At 42.3% G+C, this 24,883-nt stretch overlaps 1 protein-coding gene across 1 annotated transcript in view; it reads left to right on the forward strand.

Moving 5' to 3' along the window:
* The first annotated feature begins 5,159 nt into the window (after positions 1–5,159).
* The window catches only part of STARD13 (StAR related lipid transfer domain containing 13), a 299,408-nt gene continuing 279,684 nt past the window's right edge, over positions 5,160–24,883 (forward strand). Inside the window, exon 1 of the mRNA XM_042838691.1 lies at positions 5,160–5,234. The gene's annotated coding sequence lies outside the window, so the exon portion shown is untranslated. The remainder of the gene's footprint in view (positions 5,235–24,883) is intronic.

Here is a 24,883-nt window from a genome sequence, read left to right on the forward strand (position 1 = left end):
TTGGACTCATTGATCTCCAGAGATGCCTTCCAACCCCTATGACTGTGATTCTGTGGTTAGAAAAGATTTGGCCTAAGCTTTGTGTCCATTGTGAGGGATGGAATAATGACCCAAGCTCACATTCAGGTGATGTGACCTGTCATCATTATGGAGTGGATACAGAACAAAGTATTTCAGGTCATTCTACCAAAATTAGATGAGTTTTTGTTTGTTTCTTTGTTTGTTTTGTATTTGGGGCACGTCAGAATGCTTAATATTGACATAATTTAGTCAGAGACCCAACCAAGACATGTTTCTTAAAAATTCTTAAAAGTCCTTCTGTGAATAATGAAACTTTCAAGTCCTGTAGTTCTGACTTGTGATGAGAACAAATGGTAAGATGTCAAAATATCACCCCAGAAATATTTTCTCTTTCAGCTCTGCTCTTTGGGAATTGCATGGAATGACATATCTCTTTAGTCATTTTTCACAATATCTGTATGCCCTAAGACTGCTGGAATAATTTTAAAACAGACCTTTCAATCCAAACATAAATTGGCATGTAGCCTTTTGATTCCGTTAACAGATGGTGTATGGTATTTATGAGAACAGTTGTTAAATGCTTTATAGTGTGACTCACCAACTGATAGCTGCATATTAATGGAAAGTGGACAGCACTATCACATTTACAAGTGCTGGACTGTTGAGTGGAGCTGGGGGACTTGACTTGTAGAACTGGTTGTCCTTGTATGTTTGGTCTAGATTATTTGGAATCCTTCTCTAAATACTGTTTTTATGATGTAAGATCTGCAAAGATGAAAATCTTTTACACCAGAAATTATATTGTAGTTTCTGGGGAGGAAAAAAAAAAAAAAAAAAAAGAAGAAGAAAATGAACTCAGCAGTTAATTATGTTTGTTTTCTAGAATTAGTTTCTGGGGTGGGTGATTCTGAAGATTAGTTTCTGAGATGCTGTATTTCTTGTTACTAAAATATCCAGAGAAAAATCAAATACATTTATGATGCTGGTATCAGTATATAACATATTAACCGTTCATCAGGTCAGAAGGCATTCTTGCCTTGTCTTGATACGAGTTTTGAATTTCTGATAGACATTTGTTTTGCCCACTTTCAGATTGTCATTAAAGTTTTTCTAGAGCAGTGTGCAATGTGAGCAAGCTCAGTTCAGGTATTCTTTAAAAATCTTTGCTATGAGGTTTTTGATGAAGCACTTTGTGTATCAGTTATTTCAAGAGCTGGAAAAACCACTGAAAACATGCCACACATTGCATCAACTTACAAGGACCATAAAACGGGCCTCACATATGATCCTGCAAATTAATGAAAAGACAATTAGCTGTCGCTGTTAAAGCGCTTACTTCTTTGCTTTTATCTTGAGTTTGTTTAGGTTGCTTTTATTTGCATTGAATGGTAAAATATCCTTAATGGAGAGATTGAAGAAGAATTGACATCGGTGGCACCATTATAGCTTGCTGGAGTTCATGTGAATAAAAAAATAAGCCCTCATACAAGTAAGGTAAGATTATAGTCTTGTTCTCTGTACATCCCCTGGGCCACATGGGTAGACTGGAGTCCAAAGATAAAAGCCTCTGACAGGGAAAGTCATACACAAGATATGGAGTTTTACCCTTTTTCCCAGGATCTGATAGAAGCTAAACCCCACCAAGTACTCAAAATATACCAGACTGTGAGCAGCTCCTAATTCCCCTCTGATTATTGATTGTCTATGCAGGAATTTCACTTATCTAAAGTTACAGTCTGGATTTAGGGGCACTGAAGAGAAGAAGGAAGGTTAGAAAACTGTCTGGGGCAATGCCAGAGGCTCCTGACAAACATTCTTCTGCTGCTCCCCTGAATAATCAAACCTCATTTAAAATCAGGAATTTTTCCCCCCTCTTCATTTCCCACTAAGCCTCAGTACGTATCGTGAGATTGCAGTGGGATCTTTAGCAGAGTAAAGTGCTCTTTGTGCCATAGGCAACCACACAGCGTCTGATAGCAAAGGTTGGAGAGACACACGTAGTAATCATAGGATGTTGCAATGCATTCCTCTTTACTCAGACGCCTGCTTGCATCGTGGCTGCAGGGTAGTGTAGGGCAGATACAGAAACACAGAGACGGCTGCAGGTACCAGTCTTCTCAGCTTACCACTGACCCAGCAGCCTGAACTGTCCTCTGATTTACAAACAGGGGCTGAAGCCCCTCCTGGGATAGGCATTTTGCCTGCACAGATCCCACCTCTGCAGTAGTGGTGCTGCTTGGATTCTCAAGTCCTTCTGAAGGTCTGGTCCTGATGCCAGACAACTGTCTGGACACACATTCACCTGTGTGTCTGGGGAGCCTCTTGTGAATCAGTGGATTCATCCCAGACAGCGGGTTATTAGTGTGCTTGATGAGAGAGAATGCACAAGTTTGCGACATGAGGGTTTCATTTGGTTTTAACCATCTAAACGAATGTGACCAATAAAAGGAAAGAAGTGTGGAGTTTTGTTTTGGCCAGCTCAAATACAAATATACATTAAACTCTCTTCAATGTGCCTTTATTTTCAGCCTTCTTGTCCTTAATAAAAGAAAAAACTAAACTACCTTTGGTTATCTTTTGAAAATGAACAAAACTGCAAAGTCTACAGGAAAGTGCAGCAAAAATAGGCTGGAGAAACTGATTAATGAGGGAGAAAATACATAAAGCTTAGCTAAGCAGCAACTCAGAGATGACACAGTAAGTCTACAGATATTTGCAGGCCATAAATACCGAGGACAGGAATTAAGTGCAGCACAGCCAGACATAATCAGGACTATAGGAAGAGGAAAAAAATATATATGTGGGGAATTGAGGGAAAAGAGTTGCTGGTGAAATGCAATAGTCCAGAGAGATTGGCATACATGCCCTTCAGGGTGCCACACAGTGATGGTTAGGAAACAGGGAGAGGAAGATGACATGGCTGGAAAGGTGGCTGGTTGAATATCAGCCATTGTAGTCATAGAATCATAGCATGGAGTTGGAAGGGATCATCGAGTCCAACCCCCTGCTAAAAGCAGGTCCCTAGAGTAGGTTGAGCAGGAAGGTGTACAGGTGGGTTTTGAAAATCTCCAGAGAAGGAAACCAGCATAGGTTGGGTGTTAAGCAGAGAGGGCACAATGAGGCCTTCCTTCCCAAGGCGCGGCATGACTGCGGGCCAGCTGTGTCACTGTCTCCATGGCCATGCAGGCTGGGGCCAGCTCTCCGGCATGCCAGCACAGATTTGTTTGTTGGGCTGGATGGGGCAGAATTGTAGGTTTTCGGAATTTAACCCTGAGTAAGATCAAAAATAAAAAAGGAACTTTTATATCATGTGAAAAAGAATGAGAACAGGCAGAGGAGGCTGACCTAACTGCAAAGCACTGCCTGGGCTGGGCAGGAAAGTGTCCAGCCAGTTCTGCTCTGATCCCTCAGCACAAAACGTCCCCATCTAGGAACATGGAACAAGTCTGTTCCTTGTTGTAGATCTGAAAAGGGCCTCACACATCCCAAAGGCAGCAGTCGTGCTCCTCCCCACCCCAGCAGTGGCTGATAAAGGAGATCATTCTGCTGAGGTCCTTGATTCTCTCTGACTACGAGCTGTTCCCTGCTCCAGGCCCTCTGGCTGCAGTCTCTTAAAATGGGAAATGCCATCCGAGCCCAGCGAGGACATGCTGTTACAGACGGAAGTTCATCATACATTGGGGCATTTCTGCAGGAATTTTTCCTCTGAGAATCTGGTGGGTTCTGAGGGTGGAAAAAGGCGCTTTGTGTAGGTTTTTCATCAACCTCGTATCCGTCATGGGAAAGGCATTGTAGAATGACTCTGTGGTGAGTTACAAATCTGCTATCCTAGGTTAGACTAGATGACCTTTAAAGGTCCCCTCCAACTCAAACAATTCTATGATTCTGTGAGTTTAGAAGCAAAATTAAGTTCATTAAAACAACAAGTTGCTCACAGAATAGAGCTACCATTTTTCATTACATCCAGCTCTCTCTATAACCAACCTGTGTAAACAAGGCTATTTTATCAAATAAAACTACTCCACTGGATGAATACAAACAGCACTGGGAGCTGCAAGGTGGCGAGGCCCTGAGGTCTCGTACATAACTGGAAGAAGTAGAACTTTGCGCTGTTGTGTTGACTGTTTTCCCTTCCCAACACGTTGCGACTTGTAAATAAGCTTGCAGTAGTGAAACCAAAGCTACAGATGTTAGTTCATCCTGCTCATGTGTGTATTTTTTGATCTGTGAGTTAGTGCACTGCATTATTGCTGTGCTTTCAGGCTGCAATAATGTCCATTCTTCTAACCTCTTGTTATAAGTGAGGGCTTAGCACATGGCTAGCCAAGAAGCCATGGGTGTGTGTCTCCAAGTAGAGTTTCTAAGTAGTGTGGATTTAAAAGTCATCAGCTTAAACAGATGCAAATGCAAAATGACCTCTCATTAGCAGGCATAGAGCAAAGCTGTGAAGCTACATGTGGAGACAGAGAAAAGCAGGGAGCATACAGGCTGCCAACTTTAGGCAGGAGAGAGTGCAGGCTTTCAGGGAAAAGGGAGGACTAAGCCCAAAAGACTGACTGACCATGGAGTGCAGGGTCACTGGCACAGCTGTCCATGGCATGTTAAGAGGAGAGGCTGTGCTGTGCCCGGGATTTTTCCACCTGCATGGTTTTTCAAAGATGATATCTGGAATAAAAAGTTGTAATAAGATAAGGACAGAAACTAAAAGGAAAGACTGAAGAAGCATGGGGGGGGGGGGGGAAGAGGGGGAGAAATGGGAAGCGCTTTTATTAAAACATTAAGAAATCAGGCCAAAAGGAAGGGAGCAAGGCTGACTTTAAGGAGCAGTAGCACTGGTATGGTTGGCAAACAGCTCTGCCTTTCCTCTGTCAAGGAAGGGATTTCCACCCCCCCCCTCCCCAGCCCACTGTTTTGCCTTCTGCCCGGGGGGCTGCGGAGCCGAGCAGCCCCTGGAGCACCGTGTTTCACTGACACCAGTGTTCCTGCGGCAGCACGGTCACACAGAGCATATGCTGCCTGTCACAGGCATGCAGGGCTGTGCTTTTCCACACGTGCTCCCAAGGTCTCCCGATTGGTGTGCTCAGCAGAAGGGGCCGGTCCTTGAAGTCAGCTCCTGTGCCTATGACAGATGATATTTTCATGCAAGAAAAGAAAACCAGACTATCTGATGGACTGCATTATTTTTCCAGGCGGCTTGGAACTGCAACTGCAAAGTAAGAAGTTTTATGCTTACACTTCAAAACTGTGAGTGGAATTTAAACATCAGTTTTCAAATTTTTTTTTTTTTAAAGTGGAAACTTTGCATGAAGTGTATATATCTGCACAATAACTTTCCTTCATTATGGAGTGAGCTGTTGCTAATTCTCCTGAGATGAACTAATGATTGCTTTGGGAAACTTCACGGAGTGCTCACTGCATTTGCGGCTGCACTCATAGTCGTGTCCTGTGAAGGAAGATGCTCTTTTCAGTGCATGCAATTAGTCCAGCTGGACGTGGTTTCAAATTATCCACGCCACTGGAAAATGTGTCTGAGCAGGACTGGTTGTGCTGATGGAGAATCTCCTGGGAATTATCAGCAAATGTCAGGCCGGTCTGCGTGTCTTTGTCATGAGTGTCATTTGCTGGTTTCTTGTGTATGGAGAGGGATTAGGAGAAAACCTGCTGTTACCATTGTGTGGCACTGCACTTGTGAGGTGGGAAGGCTGCTGGTACCAGGTGTTAGCAAGCTGGCCAGTTAATGATGATTGCAGGAAATTAGTTTAAGACAGTATTGTCCGCTGGGACGCAGATTTATAGAAATAATTTTAACAAAGAGATAGGTAGCACTTGTGCACAGGAGGCTTGTTCTTGTAGGTAAAACATTAATAGCCTGCTCTTTTTCACATGAGCTAAATAGGAATAGTGGAATAGTTTTCCGTGGGAAAGCTGTAGGGGCTGATATCCAGCTCAAAAGTCCAAACCTGAGTTGGCAGTTAGTGGCCCCATATTTGTGTTATTTTCAGTTTCCTGTGGGAACTGCCCAATAATCCCTATGACACTGTGCTGTTTATACACAATCTGAGGTGCAAAGACCTTTTCTGGATTCACATGAATGTTAATAAAAACTGGGACACGTGCTTTTAAATAGTTGTTTTGAAGCCAGACAGATTGCCCCACCGCTATCTCTAGGTACTCCAGCACTAATATACAGTATGATTTTTGCTTAGAAAACAAGCAACTTCACATTTCTGAGCCTTGGCAAACATATTCCATCAGTTCATACTCTTATATTCTAGTGGACCCAGGTGAAATCCAAAGAAAAATTAGTGGTGTGTTACTGCTAAGTAGGTGTGGCAGAAATCCCATCCCTTGTGCTTCCACTGCCATTAGTCTGCATCTGGACACCTCCAGATCACGCAGCAACATAAACAGCATCCAAATGAGGTGTGGGCATACAACTGCATTTCTGCAGAATTAGTCAGAGCACATAACGTGGGACGTGTACCAACTTTATACAGCTGGCAAAGAGGCAACTCAATCCATTGCCAAGTACAAAGTAAATGTCAGTATTTCTTTAACAAATGAACTGCTAGAGTAATTCTCTACCATTTCGGTACTCTTACTTCATTTGTTGAAGAGTTTTTGTTAGAACACTGGAATCTCTAAAGGCAGATTTATGGTATTGAGCCATGGCTGGGGTGAATCTGAACTTACTTGAAATATAACAGTGATAAATTTCCTTTGTCTTCATCCCTTTCCTCTACCTCTTGTTGGTCACTACAGCTGGAACACCATAGATTTTTCCAGTAGAGCAAAAGACAATGTTTTTTCCCAAAGAATTTGGTTCTAACACAAAAGATACACCCACAGTGAAAATCCTGAATCTCAAGTACTCTGTCAGAGAGGCCTTCTTAGTTGAAAAGAGGAAATCCTAAAGGGAAGAAGCACTAATCCAAACCACTAATAAAAGCATAATGAGTTAGTGTTCTGTAAAAACTAGTAACAATTTTATTTTGATAATATTAAAAATCAAACCTATATCGATTTTCTTTCCATTTTCTCAAAATAACAAATTGGGGGTGAAAGTAAATAAGCCTATGCAACATGCAGATATTCTTTCCAGTGGCCCATCATTAAAATGCTGATAAAGTTCTTTAAATAAAGGTCCTCTCTAACCCTTATAATGTAAAGTGTTTCCCCTCCGCACTACACATCCTTGTTCTTCTTGTTCCCTTAATTTGAAAGTCTCAGTTAGATACTTTTACCTTGATGAACAGGCCAGATTCATAGCTAGGCAAGCGTGAATAAAGAATAACTCACTGAAGTCAATGACATGACCCTGGATTCGATCCAGTGTGACTGGAGTTGGAATGTGGCTCCATGCATGCAGCTGGCACCCGTGCCAGGCAAAGCAACGAGGTAAACAAAGAGATACTGCATGTTGCTAGCAGGACTGCCATGGTGCTGCCAGCTTCCAGTTGTGCTTTCACCTGGAACTTCTTCCAAAAGAAAAGATCTAACAGCATGATCTCAGCTCTGCCCCACCAACTTTACTTGTTATGTATCCTCACAGTTGTGTGAAGGGTGCCAAACCTCTGACACGAGAGTCAAGCTACAAATTGTATGTGCTATTCTATTTCTTTTCTCCCGCTCAGAAAGAAAAGATTTTAGGTTTTTTTTTTCTCCATGACTTTTAGGTTTATGCTGTTCTTTGCTGGTAATGTTGTTTCAGGAAGGTTTATTTCTGGCTGTGAAATTGCTGCTTTTTGTGATATTCTGGGATGTCCCAGAAGCTTCTTCCCAATTCCTAGAGAAAGCTCTTTTTCCTTTGCTATATTGTGATGATAACTGCACTGCTCCCATGGCCACCTACGCAGCAAAATAACTCCCAGCTTTTTGTCATGGAGAGACTAATGGGAATGTTTTGTACAATAGGTGGGGCTTCCTTATGACTGCTTTGATTTTCCCGTTCTGGGTGCTAGGCAAAGTTGCTGCCTAAAGAGAGGCTGAGTTTTATGCAGCTGTCCAGAGGCAGTCCCATCTCATCAAATTCTTCCCAAAGGAGTAATTTGGCCTTGTATGAGATGGGAGAATCACCTCACACTTATATTCCTGGCCAGACATCGCTCCTTTATACCTTTATTGCTGCAGTTAAAGAACTGAATTCTGTGAAATGTGTGCTCATGACAATTCATCTCTGCTAGTTGGAATTGCCAAAGCGTGGAAGGATCTTCAGGGGAAGACTTTAAATGGGATCTGATGTGAGGATGATTTCCTGGTTACTCTGAATGGGAGACATGCGTGGGATGCACATATTTTAAGGACCTCATTACAAATGCTATCTGCTGTGTGAACTTCTAGGGCCTCTTCAGTTTCTAAGTATTCAGCATCACCAAGAAAAAAACAGCAGAGCCAAAAGGCAGGGTCTGCATGTTCTTTGCTGCATAACAAGTTCCTGGAATGAAGTGCATTCGTATCTACCACTGAAGTGGGAATTATATGAAGCTAAGGCACAGCTGAACTGTACTTAAAGCAGTTTCTTTTGAAGCGCTTTTTATCATTACTGGGATATTTTTGTGCTGTGTGGGTGTGCTCTCAACAACAGCACTCTATTAGTCCAAAATAACTTACTAAGGTCAGTCTGTGTGGCTATACAGTTTACCTGTAACACAAAATGTTCACATGATACATGCTGCCTATCAAATCTTTCAAGTTTTAGAAAATCTCATCTTCTATAGTGATTTATCATACTGTTGCATCTGGTGCTGATGAGAAGAAGGTATCACAGGCTATTATTTTGGAATAAGCAGTTTCAGAAGGAAACAAAAAAAAGTCTTCCTGATATTTTTAGTTTTAAAGTGAATTCCACAAAGGCATTTGTGAGATGGGGATACTTGTCGTGTAGTTGGGTCAGTAGGATTATGGAAGGGATCAAACAGAAGAGAAGCAGTCGCTTAGCACATACCAAGTTATCAAATTTAAAGAGTTTGTGGACATAAGAGATAACACCTTGACTGCAACACTGGTAAATATCACTGTTTTTCCAGGCCTGAGAAATATCACACTACAAAATCGTAAAATCTTTGTGAATTTTGGTCCTCTGATTCACCTGAGAGAAGCAGTCCAGGGGCTGTGTATGAAAGGAAGGGAGATACAAGGCAAGGGAAAGCACAGAACAAACAGTTTTGCTAATGCTACACAAATGCTTCTTGAGGCTGAAAATGAAAAGTACACAATCTGGCAGGGAAAAAGATGAGCGTGTGAGTAAAAGTCATGTACCTCTGATGTTGTTTTCTACCTTCTGTGCTATGTGCTTCGTGCCTTAGGGAGAATGAATAATACTGTTTTGAAGACAAATTAAGTTACCTTAATAAATGCATCATGCATTGTTTTGAAGACAAATTAAATTACCTTAATTAAATTGCTGATTGTGGGCTCTCAGAGAAAAAAAAAAAAAATAGAAGTATTCATGTGCCAAAGGTCACACCGTTGTAAGGAGGATGTGTGGGGAAGGTGCACCACTGAGCAATCCAGCAATCCAATATCCATAGGAAGAAGCCAGGAAAATTAGATGGATCCTAAATAAAATTGACCCTAAATCTTTTACAACCACATCTTTTAATATCATTTCAAACTCTTTGAGTGCCACTTCATTGTGTCCTGAAATTACAGCACCTTGAATGACATTTCTTGCCATCACAGAAACCTACCTCTTTCTACACTTTGTGTCTCGTATACAGCCAGCAACTGATACAGTTTGAGATACGTCTGTCTCACTATGAGCAAAGTGCTAAGAGCCTTTTCCCTGGAATATTGTTGCTGCGACACAAACAGAAGAATTAAGACAATTGTAAACAACTGGCATTTAAAGATTTCAGCTGTAGCCAAACAAGCATCACTGGCTCAAATATTTTGTAGTTTGGCCTAAGAAAAACAGTCTGAAAAACCTTTTGCAGATTGTCACAATTTCAAGATGAAACTTTAAATTCCAATCTCTATCTTTACATCTTAATTCATATCTTTGTGCCTTCGTATCATTATGGCTTTGCACCTCCCTTAATATTTTCATACCTGTTGTTCCTAACCAGCAGAACTGAGATCCACTTGATTAAAATGCTAATTCCTAGAAAGAAATGGGGATTTACCTTTTGAGCAAGGCAGCAATTCTAGTCTGTATTTTAGTCAAGAAAATTCATCTCAAAAGAAAATCTAGGCAACTAAAAGAGAGTAATTAAAGGAAACATCAACATTCATGGTTTTTAAGCACTACATGAAGGATGGCTAAAGCAAGGAGTTCACTTCTGGTTTGAGCAAATTCACTAAACCTAATGGGAACAGAGATAACTTATAACAAAGGTAAACTCAAAGTTAGGTATTGCAGATTCTTTAGAGAACTCCCCCATGTGTAATTCCTGCCTTTTAAACATTCTGTGCTGATGCACAGCAACAGCAAGTGCCCATGGCTCCCGCTTGGGGGGAAAGATAAGGATATTCTGTCCCTCGTTGTTTCAAGAGAGTGGTAGTGGAAAGGCAGACTGTGACTGTATTTGCTGGAATCTGAGTGCATTTTAGATGAGAACTTCCAATGTATGATCACTCAGAGGGTGGTGACACACTGGAACAGGTTGCCCAAGGAGGCTGTGGATGCCCCATCCCTGGAGGCATTCAAGGCCAGGCTGGATGTGGCTCTGGGCAGCCTGGTCTGGTGATTGGTGACCCTGCACATAGCAGGGGGTTGAAACTGGATGATCATTGTGGTCCTTTTCAACCCAGGTCATTCTATGATTCTGTGAGCAGGGTTATCAGCATCAAGGCTCTTCCAAATTAAACGATTCCATGATCAAAGATCAGCATAGTCTGACATGCCTGAACACAAGTATCAGTGTTCAAGATGCCTGTGCTGTTGGTGTTTCATCATTTTAATTGCTAGAGGTTAAGCTCTATTCTGCCAGCTGCACGCAGGCAGTGACTGTACACCTACACAGTGTGTGTTTGTGCTCTGCTGGACCTGCTCTATTCCCCCAAAATACCCATGACCTCAGCATATAGGTGCTTTAAGCAAGCCTGCCTTCCTGCAGGGCAGAGGTAGGTCTTAACCCTGCCCACTCTTAGTGCTCAGTCTGAGACCTGTGATGCCTCAGGTGGTGAGTATCAGGCATGCTAAAACTCACCCAGAAATTTTAAGTAAATGCATAAAGGTAGCATGTTTTTGATTCTTGCTGTGTCTACATCCCAACATTGACTGAATAAACATCTAGATGTTAAAAAGGGGAGAAAATGGGATCCCAACTTGTAGAATGTTTTATGTAGATTATTTGCATGCACAGCTCACATAGTCAGGAACAGTGATTTCAGAAGCTGCCAGCATGGCTGCCCAGTACTGAAGGGAGAGAGCAGCTTTCCTTCTTCCAGGTCCTCAGTACAATTTTCTGCAACATTGAAGTTGGCAGTCTGTAAGTGATGTATTTACTCTTCATTGCTGCTCTTCATTGGGGTTTACAGCCTTTTGGATGTACATGCCACCTTTCTTTTTTTTTTTAATTTTGAAATTGAGTTGTGTTTACATTTTCTCCGAAATTCTGAATGGCCAAATGCTTCCAAGAAGTATCTCCATGGAATTGAGATGCTGCTCCATACCCTTTATAAATGTAAATTAACTAATCTTACTGGAGTAATTGGCAGAAAAGTAATTTCTCTTTATCATGACAAACAGTATTGCAGTATAAGAGTAATGACTACAATTTAAGTAGCTATGAATTGTGCATTAGGGAGCTCTAGGCCTGAACATTGCTCACAATGAAATTTAAATTGCATTTTTTTCTGCATCTAGCTGTTTATAAATAACACTGCGGTTGCAAACACAATAGTAATTTTTGTCACCAATTTCTTATTGACATTGACAGTAGAAACGAAAGATGTAACTAGCTGAAGGTCTGTGCAGTAAATAGAGGCTAAATTATCTTTTATTGCACTCAGACTTCACCAGAAATAGAAACAAATCAAAACCCTAGAACCAACCACAAGATGAAGTGTAAGCATCTGGAAAAACTAAGCAAATATTTAGCAGTTAGGATCTCGTTTCATAGCTGGTGATATATTAAAAAAAAAAAATAAAACAAAAAAAAAAAAAAAAAAAAAAAGAAAGAAAACCAAAAAGACTGAATTAAATGTTCCATGAACTCTATCATATAAATTTAGATTTTTATACAAATTTCTGGCTTGGATCTAACTCTAAGCCTACCTGACAACCACAGGCAATCTAAAAGCAAAGAGTAAGTGGTTTGATAAGTATTGCAGCAGCCTCCAAATCTTGCTAGATCATGTGTGCTGAAGGAGTGTGCTTGTACAGGTGTGCTGTAAGCTCTGCACCTTTCATTCGTGCTTGATGTGCTCCATCCTTACGTTCACTGTGCAACATCACCGCCTTACAGTTCAGCATTCTCACTTATAATCATTTACAGAAAGCTCGTGAGACTGATCTTCCTGAGAATGAGGGATAGTCTTGCTCTTAGGCATGACTGTTTTTACATCCAAGTGATGTGATACAGAGCACCAGCTGCCATGGTGTGAACCATGGTTTGATCTTCCTGGAAGGCTGGAGCTCCAGATCTGGCAACTGTTCCTGACATAGGCTTTACTAGGGGATTTTATCTGTGGACATTGAATTGGTGATGGCATTTCTCAGCAATGTCAAAGCAGGTTAATCTGCTCATACAGTCATAGAATCATAGAATCAGAGTGGCTTGGGTTGGAAGGGACCTCAAGGATCATGAAGCTCAAACTCCCCCACAACAGGCAGAGCCACCAACCTCCACATTTAATACTAGACCAGGCTGCCCAAGGCCCCATCCAACCTGGCCTTGAACACCGCCGGAGACAACTACAGTGACAGCCATCCCCACCTAGCATTTCAGTTAGGTAGTTAAGAGTTAAAGCCCAGCCTCCCTCAAATCCTCCACATATCTATGCTGCAACTGAAGCTTGTGGCTCTGGATGACTCTTGTAAGCTACTGAGAGGCTGAAATGGACAAGGAAGGAACTGTCTGGCTGCAGCACCTTTCACAGCATTGCTGGGCTGTCCTGCTAGGTGGACTCTGACATCACATACAAGGAGGGCAGGGAGGATGTATAGGCAGGGTGCCCAAGGTTTGTCCTGTATCCTGCACAAGGTGACACCAGAACCACAGGTGGCAGCCAGATTTGCTATAGAAACATTCCAGACTTCAGCCATTGTCCTTCAGTCCAGGTGCAGTATCCCTATGCCCAGCAACCTTCTGCTTCTCAGATTGCTTGAGAAATGCAACACCATCCAAACAGAGAGAAATAAAATAGCATATTTTCTTTGTATATATTTAAAATGCCTTTTATTACTCTACAGCTGAGCCACAGCCCTCTAATTTGCAATAGCAATAAATCCTCAAGGGGGAGATTAAAAGAGAAAAAAGTTTATTCAGGCAGGAGATGGTGTAGGTAAAACAAATATGTGAGATGGCATCAAGAAATCTACAGCAAAGCAGACATGGGCACTGCTATACGATGTTTGTTGACTCACCTAAATGGGAATGAGCATCTATTACGTTTCTATAAATGAGGCAAAAGTAATCATAAGTAGAGGCAAACTAGCTTCAGTGTACATATTAGCTCTGCTGCAGGCTCCTCTGTGTAAGGGGATAATTTAATCTTGTAAAGAACTTTTTTGCTGCAGTCTGTGAATTAGTTAACATAGCTTGTATACAAGCTGTTAAAAAAAACACAGCTGTTCTTCTAATCATAGAATTGTGGAGGTTGGAAGGGACCTCAGGAGATCATCTGGTCCAACTCCCTGCTAAAGGAAGTTCACTGCAGTAGGTTGCACAGGAAAACATCCGGACAGATTTTGAATATTTTCAGAGAAAGACACTCCACCACCTCTCCAGGCAGCTTCTTCCAGTGCTTTGTAACCCTGAATGTAAATATTTTTTTCTTCCTGTTCAGATGGAATTCCCTGTGTTCCAGTTTGTGCCCATCGCATCTTGTTCTGTCACTGGGCACCACTGAAATGAGCCTGGCCCCATCCACTTAACGCCCAGCCATTAGGTATTTATAAACATTGAGATCCACCCTCAGTCTTCTCCAGGCTGAAGAACAGGTCTCTCAGCCTTTTCTCATACAGGAGATGCTCCAGACCCTTTATCATCTTTGTGACCCTCCACTGTACTCCTTCTAGGAGATCCCTGCCTTTTTCAAACTGGGGAGCCCAGAACTGGACACACAGTATTCTACATGTGGCTTCACCAGGGCAGAGTAGAGGGGGAGGATCACCTTCTTCAACCATGTTCACTTTAATGTACCCTAGAATCCCACAGGTCTTCTTGTCCACTGGCTCACACTGCTGGCTCATGGCCAACCTGTTGTCCACCGGGACCACCAGGTCCTTCTCTTCAGAGCTCATTTCCAGCAGGTCAGCCCAAACCTTTGCTGACGCATGCAGTTATTTCTCCCTAAGTATAGGACTCTACACTTGCCCCTGTTGAACCTCACCAGGTTCCTCTCCACTCAGCTCTCCAGCCTGTCCAGGTATCACTGAATGGCAGCACGGCCTTCTGGTGTGTCAGCCACTCCTCCCAGCTTTGTATCATCAGCGAGCTTGGTGAGTGTGTATGCTATCCCTTCATTCAGGTCACTAAAGATGTTGAACAAAACCAGACATAGCACTAACTCCGCTCTTATAGCTCCTTCTCCAGATCTAATTCCAAGTGTGCCTTAGCCTTCCTTGTGGCATCCCTCCATGCCCTAACATAGTGTTCCTATATTCTTCCCCAGTGGTCAGACCCCTTTTCCACATTCCATAGACGTTCTTCTTCCTTTGAGTTTTTCCTTGCTCATCCATTTGGGTTTCCTGCCACCTTTCCCTGATTTCTTAGTATTAGGGCCGTACCGATCTTGAGCTTGAAAGAAGAGACTCCTGAATGCCAACCAATTTTCTTGGTCTCCCTAATCTTCCATTATTCTTTCCTAAAAAGTACATAGTCCTCCATGACAGCTTTCCAGTCATGGAGCTATCTCACTATGTCTCTATCCGTGATCATGATTGATTGTGGCCCTGCAACCACACACAGATCTTTAATCTTCCCCGATTATTCCGTATGCCTTGTGGATATTGACCCTCATAGGGAAAGGATTTAAAAGATCAGCAGAAGAAAATACAGACTGAAATAGCAACAAAGAGGCAAATGAATAATTTTATTAATTCATGACTCTTCTGCAGTGTTTTCTGAAGTGTCCCTTTTCCCCTTTATTACTGCTCGGCAACTTTAGAGAAATACAGATATCACGGGTGGCTTATGCCCATGAAGGAGCAAGGTACAGTTTCAACAGGCTAGAGATGCAGATCCCCACGCTGCCAAAAAAAGCAGTAGCTTCATGATTAATGGAAGAAATAGTTTCAAGCGGCAGCTGGTGAGAATTTACGTTGAAAAAACTGAATATTCATTCTGAAAACAAACACCTTGAAACTGGTTGTAATTGAAAACTGCTACAGCAGAGCAAATTGGAAACCTTTTAAAAATACATCAAATGTTTTCTCCTTATCTGAGACGAGCCCATTAGCTTCATCTGAACATAAATATTTTGAGTCACAAATTTTTTGATAGAAATCTACAGTTACCTTTGCAATATTGCTGGTATCCATCTACTTAGTAAAGATTTTGACTTCATTAGCTATTTAATCATCTGAAATAGTCTATTACCAAATGCTCCGGGAGAACAATGTCTGTGTCAGATTCTGCAGCTGTTTGGCTATGTGTCTAATAACCTTTTATATTTCAGACCCTGCAGAAATTAGTCATTGAAACCTTTCTTCATTCAATCAATCCCCAGATAGCAACTATGGCCAAATTAAATCTTGCTGTCGAGCTGTCTTCACAGTTTTCATCCTCATCTGAGACTTAGATTACTCCAAAGTCTATGTCAGCAATCTGTGTTCCTCCAAAATATTTAGAAGTTTTGTTTTTAAGGTTGTGTACTGGTGTGTGTGGTGACTAATGGAAACTCTGTCCTGACCCGGCACTGCAGAAGCAGGCACTGGCATGTGATCCGGCCAGCAATCTTATCTGATGATGAACTTCCAAACTGCCAACTTCCATGCCTGTCAATTCTATGTAAATGGGACTGTTTTATTCCTTGTTCCTCTTCCCATTTCTCCATAAGGTTGCCTGCTGGATGGAACCTCAAGAATGTGACTATGAGCCAGGAAAACATTCTCCATGGTCTGGACAGCTCCATGTCTTTTCTCTGGCTGCTACTACTGACATGCGTGGGAGACACTGTAGGGTCAGAGCTACAGAACTGCAGCAGGAGAATCCCCAGAAATTTGGCAGGGCCTAGGAAGCATACAAAAATATTAAAAGACCATGTGTCCATTTGTCCCGGTAGGGCTGCGCCCATAAGTAAATCCCAAATCTTTTCTGCATGTGAGGTATCTCTGGCCAAATTAGCCAAAAAGGCGAGTTCTTCTTAACTGTGCTTTTCTGACTGAGAGCTTGAGTGCTTTCAGCTCAGAAGCCAAGGAATGGCTTCTAAGAAGCTCAAGCCTCATAGGCCAGTGCAATGAAGAAACAAGAACACTGGGATTCTGAACGGGGAGAGTAATCAATGCTCATCCTCATTTAAATAGCAAATTATGTAGCTGTGGATGCCCCGTCCTTGGACGTGTTTAAGGCCAGGTTGGACGGGGTCCTGGGCAACCTGATCTGAATGTGTATGTTTGGTGGCCCTGCTAGGCAGGGGGGTTGGAACTACATGATCCTTGAGGTCCCTTCCAACCCAGGTGATTCTGTGATTCTGTGATTGTGTGAAGTGAAATAACTTAGTATCTAGTTTGTTCTCCTGCCACTGCTGCTCTCCACAGCATTCCTTTGTTATGAGTTCAGCCTGTATCATCTCTCACCATTGCTGATTCCAGATTAAGCTGGCCAAGAGGCAGACAGGACAAGGAAAACTGCTGCATTTTGCAGAGCTCAAACCAAGAATGCTCAGTGACCTTCCCAAGCATTCAGACTCCAGAGAGAAGAGTTCTGTCTTATGGGTGACAGGGAAGATTCTGCAGCTGGCTGGGGGTGGGAAAACAAAAAGGTGTTTTTAAATTTATGTTGTTAATGAGAGATTAGGGTGGGTCTCTACAGCTAAAAAGGCAAAGGGCAAATGGAGGTCAGGACTGTTGCACTGGTTCAGCAGATATCTCCCAGACTTCCTGGAGATGATGGTAATGAGAGCAAATAGTCTGTGGCCTACCATTAGGGAAAATTGCCAATGTTAGGAAGACTTTTCCCTGCAGTACAGTGAATGCCCTGATGGTCAGATGGCTTAAAAGCCCCACACTTGCCTTCACTGAAGTTTGGGGATATGAGATGACAACATGTGGGAGAACTAGAAAGTAGAAAGAAAGTATAAGCAAAAGTTTACATTCACCTACCCAGTGTCAGATGATCTTGAGCTGCAGGACAGATCTGTGGGGAAGATGAGAAAGGCAACTAGCTGACCTTTAGAAACCAAGGTGCAGAGAGCTTTGCTTTGTATCCATTTAAGTGAAGTTGTTCAAAGGGTGCTGAATATTGCAGTGAGGATGGAATGCCAAGAGTGTTGGTGGCTTAACGTTACCAGGATCTGGCCTTCGTAAAGCAAAGCATAAGCATTATCAGTCTAGAGAGACATCCCTTCTGCTGTTGCCTCCTGGGCTGCTGCGTTGTTACAGAAACTGTAAAATGACAAAAATGACTAAGCAATGTTTTAGTGATGTTACACCTAACTGTAAGCATATTGGCATTCCACCTACATATTATTGTTGAGCAGTCCACATTATTTGAGTTACTTTCTTTAGGAAGACAAATCCGCGTACTGCCTTCAAGGAAGTATCTGGTTTTCCCAAGTCCGGTTACTGCACATTCTCAAAACTTCTCATTTCCCTTCTGCCTACCATCTGCACAAGTATTTTTTGTCTTTTTCATCCTCCAGGTCTATTTCTGTACCAACCTTTCTCTCTCTGTGCCTAATGCATGTGTTATCCTATCAATTACGACACATTCCCAGTGTTTCATTTCTTCTTTCAAGCACAGATAGCAGTCCATGGAAAATTGCCCCTTGCATTGTTGATTGTTTCATTTATTCCAAAGCATATCCTTGTCCAGGTTCAGAAACGTCTGTTTCGTTATTTGATGTTACTTCTCATCCCTTCTTGCTTTTCTGCTTCCTGCTCCCTTGTTTCAATTCTCTGTGTTCATCTGATTTACACTGTCAGCTCTGCCAGTCAGACATTTGCCCCACTTCTCATCCTAGTTATGGAGATTTACTCTACCAAGTGAGAGAAAGAGGAGGCATTCTGGTATTACTGATACGCCAGGGTCTGAATCTGGGACTGATTTCTCTTTTTCAATAGCATATATGATTCTGGCAATATAATTGAATAATTGCCTGTTTTTATTTAGAGTATTCAATAGCAAATTCAAAACCTTTAGAAGGAAGATGAATCCTGAAAACTGTGCTTCTTTTTGTACTTGTCTGTCTAATGAAGTCATCAGAAAAAATGGAAGAAGCTAAAGAAGCTCCTGTCAAGAAAGTCAGAACTGGAAATAGGATGATATTCCCTGTCATGTAAGCCATCAAACCCAGGTGACAGACAGGCTAGCCTTCAGAGACCTGCTGCCGAGAAGACTTTAAAGACTAAGTTTCTTCAAAACATTAAAAAATATTTTAACACTTCTAATCTCAGGAAGGCGACTGGTCTTTGTTTTCTGGAAGACATGAAGCTATGGAGAGGAATAGTGTAAAACCTTCAATTCACTGAGATCAAAATATTTTTCCATTAAATACAGGCGCACCCTAGCTTCAGCCTTCCTGAGTACTTTTATTTCATCTGGTATTCAGCTCACTGAAGCTCAGTTTTCTGAAAGTATCACACTTTGGCTGAAAACACAGCATGGCATTTTGCCAGATATAATGATTTAGATATTTGTATGCTTACTTGACTTGCTTTCAATGGATATAACTACTGGGTTTTGTACCGTCAGCTCCTTACATTCCTGCAACAAACTCTTTCCTGTTATGCACCAGGTCTCCTGAACTCCTTGCCTCTACAGGTTAGGGGACACTGAAAAAATGCGTAACCCTAGAGTGTGATGACAGCTTTTGCAAAGCATGTTGTTGACTGGTGCTGATTTGAGCAACAACAGGGAATTAAGCCTGGCCAACTTTGCCTTGTGTATATTGGAGCTGACTCACAGGAGGGATATACTCTCCAGAGCTACTGAAATTCACTGCATGAGATACCCATACTGCTTTCTTCCATGAGACAGAGGGGGGAGAAGAGACAGAGAAGACATGAAAATAAGAGTCTGTAGGCCTTTGTAAGTAATGAAAGGGGAAAAAAAAAAAAAAAAAGTTTTGCTGAAGTGCCTTTTTCAGCTGCAGGCATTTTCTGAATGGGCGCAATCCATAGAGCTTGCAGGACAGAGTAGTGCAAAAGGCAGGCATGGGAAGCACCTGCACACCATTTGTGCACATTTTCTTGTGGGCTGCATTCTGGTGACCACAGTCATCTTCTGCTGTGCTACATAGCTCAATTCCTTTCACAGCCACAACACTGCTGTCAAGAAGAGGCATCAGTAATGGAAACAAGCAGTGAACTGACACAGGTGTAATAGTGACAGATATTAAAAATATTCCTAAGACATTCACCATCCCCTCTTTTGTGTGTGGATTCATTTCTGGCTCTTCATGGTCTCCCTGACCTTGCCAAGTATCTGTGTGATGGTGACACTCCAGCTGTGAGTTATGACTGAAGTTATGAATCTGTGCTGTCCTGTTTTATGATGATCATTTATCATTTGTATTACAGTCATGCTTAGAGGCCTCAAGCAAGATCAGGGTCTCATCGTACTAGTCACTGTATAAACATGTAGTGAGAGACAGTGAAAAGATCACAAACAAAAGGTGGGAGGAGGAACAGAAAAACAGAGATGTGAAATGCGTTCCCTACAGCAACCCAATGATAGTACCAGGGCAGGAAACAGCAGCACTTGTGTTCCTTAGCTTCAACCTGACTGTGCCCACACCAGCTTCCACCATCTCCTGCTCATCCACATCCTCCTCACCTGGCACTGTGTAGGAATGGTGGGTTCCACCTTCTTTATGCCTCTGCCCAGACCTGAAAAGCCTCTAAATTAAGGCATGGGTCCTGCAATGACACTGCTGCCTCTGCGGGTCACTGATTCTACTGCCCTTTGAAAATTGTACTCCTTCCTTCCACCATTTTGCACTGTTGACCTGATAGGTGTTGCTGACAGCACAATTGTTGGCTATCACCTCTAAACTGAGAGCTCATGACTTCATTCCATTTCAGAGCAAAAGAGAACAGGTAATAGAAGACAACTGCTGTCATACATGTAAACAAGTTATCTTTGGTGATACAGCAAGACCAAAAATGTACTAAGCCAAAATCATAGAGGCATACCATAGATTAGCTGCATCCTAACCTCATTTATGGGGTTTAGAGCTTCATTCTGGATATGCCTAAACAATACCCTTGCTTTTACTTTGCAGCAATTAGGGCAGTATTTCCCTCCTTTTTAAACTGTCATTGAGCTGAGCTTAGCCTAAAAGCTGGCTTCGTGGAATGGGATCAGTCCTGTGATAACATACACTGAACATGGCACTGAAAATTTTTCAAGCTAACCATTCTGAAGTGCAGAATTCTATATAAGAAAGAAAAATGAGATGCAGACTTGGCCCAAAGATTTTTTTTTAAGAGGAAAGAGCCAGACTTCACCTATGGAAATACTTGGTTGTATGTTTAGAAATAAAAATACTCAGAGAGCTATTAATCCTGAGTAAAGCAACCAAGAGCAGGCAGGCACACAGAGATGGAAGCAGGGTGACATGGGTGACATGGGTGACAGGTGGTAAAGTGAGGGACCTGAGAGAGCAGTGACATCTTACAGTGGCTTTTATAGTGCTTGCAGGACTCCAGGGTCTGAGAAAAGAAACAGAAGGTGCTGATCTCGAGGAGCCTGCAAAATGCAAGTTGTATCTAAGAAACTTGGAAGCATTAAGCTAGACCACTCTCTGGGCTACACAGCGTGCACAGCCCTCACCAAGCCTCTGTCCTAAGGAATTCACCAGGAAATGACATGACTTTTATTTCCAGGTGAATATTCAGGCTGTCTTGCAACTTCTGAGCTTTCTATTGGTGTTGTTGTGACAGAAAATACTTTAGATAAAAGCAACATATCGTCCTCCATTCGCTTAATGTTAGCACTGCAGTTGTGGCAGGTAGGGCTGGCAGGTATTTTCTGCCTCCTAGGTTAATCCTCAGAATCACAAATACATTCAAGAGGTTTTCAAAACTTAGTAATTCCTCACTTCTACTTGGAGCCAGGGGCCAGCCAGACTGCCCTGCTCCAGTAGCTGTGTCTGCTTCCTCTCTCTTCATAACACAGTTCACCCTGTGCTGATTCTGTTTGCATTGTACTGTTACTGTATAATGCCACGAGGAATGGAGACTTTCCCCACAGATGTGTTTAAAAGATTTTGTGCTTCTTCATTCTTTTACACAGACACAAATAACATCACAGCATGTCTGCATCAAGTCCTTTCTTTAGTAAGGTGGTCCACTAACAGCTGGTTCCTCATCCCCTGTAGGATATCTGCTGCTGTGTAATTCTGAAATCTCCCTGAAGTCCCTACTGTCATACATCGTTCATTTGAATTTTTCTGCCATTTTGTAACAAAAGTAACGTCTGGCTGTCTCCAGTTCCTTGAAACTAGTTTATGATTTGACATTTATTAGCAGCACAAGCCTTTATTTTTAATTTACAGTGGAAAACTACAATCACTGAGTGTTTTCCACGTTGCATTGCCTTTTTAACATCTCCATCCTTCTTTCTTTTCTCCATCCCTTCCTATTTTCATGATATTGCTGCATATTTCAGGTATTCCTATTAGGAGTGCTTGCTGAAAAGGGAATTACCAGCAGTATTTCCGATACTGATTTGTCTGTCAATAGCATGTTTTAAGTCACTTAATTTTGCATATTTGAAAGCTAAAACACAGTCTTCAAAATGGCTGTTTCCTGTTAATCTAGGAACAAAATCAGAGATTTTCTCAGGTGCTTTTTTTATTCCTTCTATAAAATGGGCACAAGAGGTGGTGATGGCCTTTGCAGTCAACAAAATCCCCAGTGCCCCAGCAGTGATGTCAAGTGTTTCATACTGCTTCACTCAGTGGTGGTTGAAGCAGCCTTAGCCCAAAATGAACCATCAGACTCTCCAAAAAGCCATTTCTGCTTTTTTTTTTTTTTTTTTTTTTTTTTTTTTTTTTTTTTTTTTGTAAGCCAGTGATGATCCCAATGCTTAAGTCTGGTTGTTAGGTTGTTAAACCTGGCTTGGTTAAACCAGTCTGGTTTACCTTTCCCTTGCTTTGAGCCTTTGCTGCCTCTCGCTGTTCCCCACTGTTCCTGAGTTATGTTTCTCCCTTACTATCATAGTAGCCCAGCAATCGTATTTGCTACTTCTGCAGTATCTTTCTCATTGAATTCTCTCCTGGAAAAGGGTACCCACCCTATGCAAGCAGACACTGAATGAGCTGTAGGACTCCTCTTACCTTTTCAGTTACAATTTCAGATGCACTATGAAGTTGCAGTGTGCAGTTCTTTGCATCACCAGCTGCCAAATATAAGCCTGATACTCTCAGGAGTATGCAAGTATCAGCATAACACGTTTCTTCGGCCAATAAAATTTTTATAACCCTTCAGCCAACATTTAGTAATTTGGCAGCAATGTAAAGGTCTCAAAGACCACATCTTAGGGCCTCTTGTGAGGTGAAGAGCTTGCATGTGTTTGGAAATCCATTTGGGTTAAATTTTTTGACAGAAGGGACTGGGGCTGTTCAGTCTGGGGAAAAGGAGGCTGAGGGGAGACCTTATTCCTCTCTTTCAGTATCTGAAAGGTGCTTACAGTGAGAGCGGGTTGGTCTCTTCTCACTGGTGACAGGTGGCAGGATGAGGGGAAATGGCCTCAAGTTGTGCCAGGGTAAGTTTAGGTTGGATATCAGGAAACACTTCTTTACAGAAAGGGTTGTTAAGCACTGGCATAGGCTGCCCAGGGAGGTGGTTGAGTCACCATCCCTGGATGTGTTTAAAAACCGTTTGGATGTGGTGCTCAGGGACATGATTTAGCAGAGGGTTGTTAGAGTTAGGGTAGGATGGTTAGGTGGTGGTTGGACTCGATGATCTTGAAGGTCTTTTGCAAACTGAGCAATTCTATGATTCTGTGATTCTACCCAATGGCTAAACACACTGCTATAAGGAAAGGGAACTAGGAGAGGAGAAGGGGAATTACTATGGTCAAGAGCCTTGGATGCATAGCAGACTTGCAGGCACTATGCTGGGAATTCATCTGAAATACAAGAGTGATCAAAGTTTCTTCAAGTATGAGATGCAGAACAAGTAGCAAACAGAAATTTAGGGTACCCGGATTTGTTATTTCCACTTGCCATTGAGAAATAAATAGCGCTGATGCAGCTCACTGTCTGTAAAGCAGCTTCACAAGGAAAGCTGGCAGAGCTGAGCTGCTTGTTGGCATATCCTCACTGCTTGAAATCTGGTCACCCAGATTGCTCTGGGACTTCCTTCCTGGCTCCTCCTTTGGAAACACACAGTAGATACAGCAGCAGCAGTGTGAAGATGTTTGGTGATAAAAATCAACTTTGATGACTTTTGCTGAGACGTACCCATAAGCACCTTGGCTGGTGCAGTTCATATAGGCTGTTAGCATTTAGCAAACAACCCAATGTTACACGTAAGCAAGCAAGGTCTTGCAGGCTGGATCACAAGCACAACACTACAGTTAACTGCAGTGAAGTAAATATTACACCTGTGCGGTGGAAGTGTGGTATTAAAGCCATAAAGGAAACAGAACTGAGCTCCTATGTGGATAAATCTATTGCAATGTCTATTGCTGCTAAATGACAAAATCACAGTTGTAACAATATGGAAATGGAAATGTAATTGTGTTTAAAATTGTGTAATCATTAAAATCTGTATAAATTTTGCTCACTCAAACACAAGCGACGACTGCTTGACACCTGCTTGAAACATTAGCATAATATTCGTGCCATATGGTTGGCATTTTCTCATTCTTATATCTGTCACTCTTCATTCCTGTCAGCTGCTCATGAGAACTTGCCAGATAGTATCTGCCCCATTGCCAGAAATTTCTAACAGCTGGTGTGGTACCGGTTAAACACTCTGCAATGTTGCAAAGTTTAGTGCTCCTGTCAGTGCATTAGAAAGCTGGTTCTCGGAGCAGATGCTTAGCTTTGTTTTTACATTAACTTCAGTCTGCTTTTGTGACCACTGTGTGTTTTTATGCTCTGTCATGCTGCTGTCTTCTGTGAGATAAGTGAGCTCAACAGAGTCCTGGCTTTGGCAGCATTAAAACACTTAAGCTGGCATTGCAAACCTCGTGTAAAAATCTGCTCTGCTCTCTGCTTTGTTGCTAAAGATGGGCTTGGAGGGTACAGAAACCAGTTCAGGCCAAGATACAGAAACCAGTTCAGGCCAAGATCTCAGTTTCCTACACCCCTATGTGCCTCCGTGCAGCACTGAGTTATACATCTACTTGATGCCCTTAAAGCCACTGAGCACCAGATTCTGAAATTGGCATGGGGAGAACTCAGTACCCCAGTGAGTCACCTGGGGGAACCAAGTCACAACGTGGGCTAAAGGACAAGTACTGCATGGACACAGTTTAGAGCTTTGCCTCCTCCAGCTGGGGGAGGACATGGGGCCCTTGCTAGCATCTTGGTTTGCAGCTGGAGAGCAGCCCCAGACTCATCTTCATCTCACAGGGGG

This window comes from Centrocercus urophasianus, unplaced genomic scaffold (genome assembly GCF_019232065.1).
Source record: "Centrocercus urophasianus isolate 14NV4802_14NV808 unplaced genomic scaffold, USGS_Curo_1.0 seq_9, whole genome shotgun sequence".
NCBI classification, from domain to species: Eukaryota; Metazoa; Chordata; class Aves; order Galliformes; family Phasianidae; genus Centrocercus; species Centrocercus urophasianus.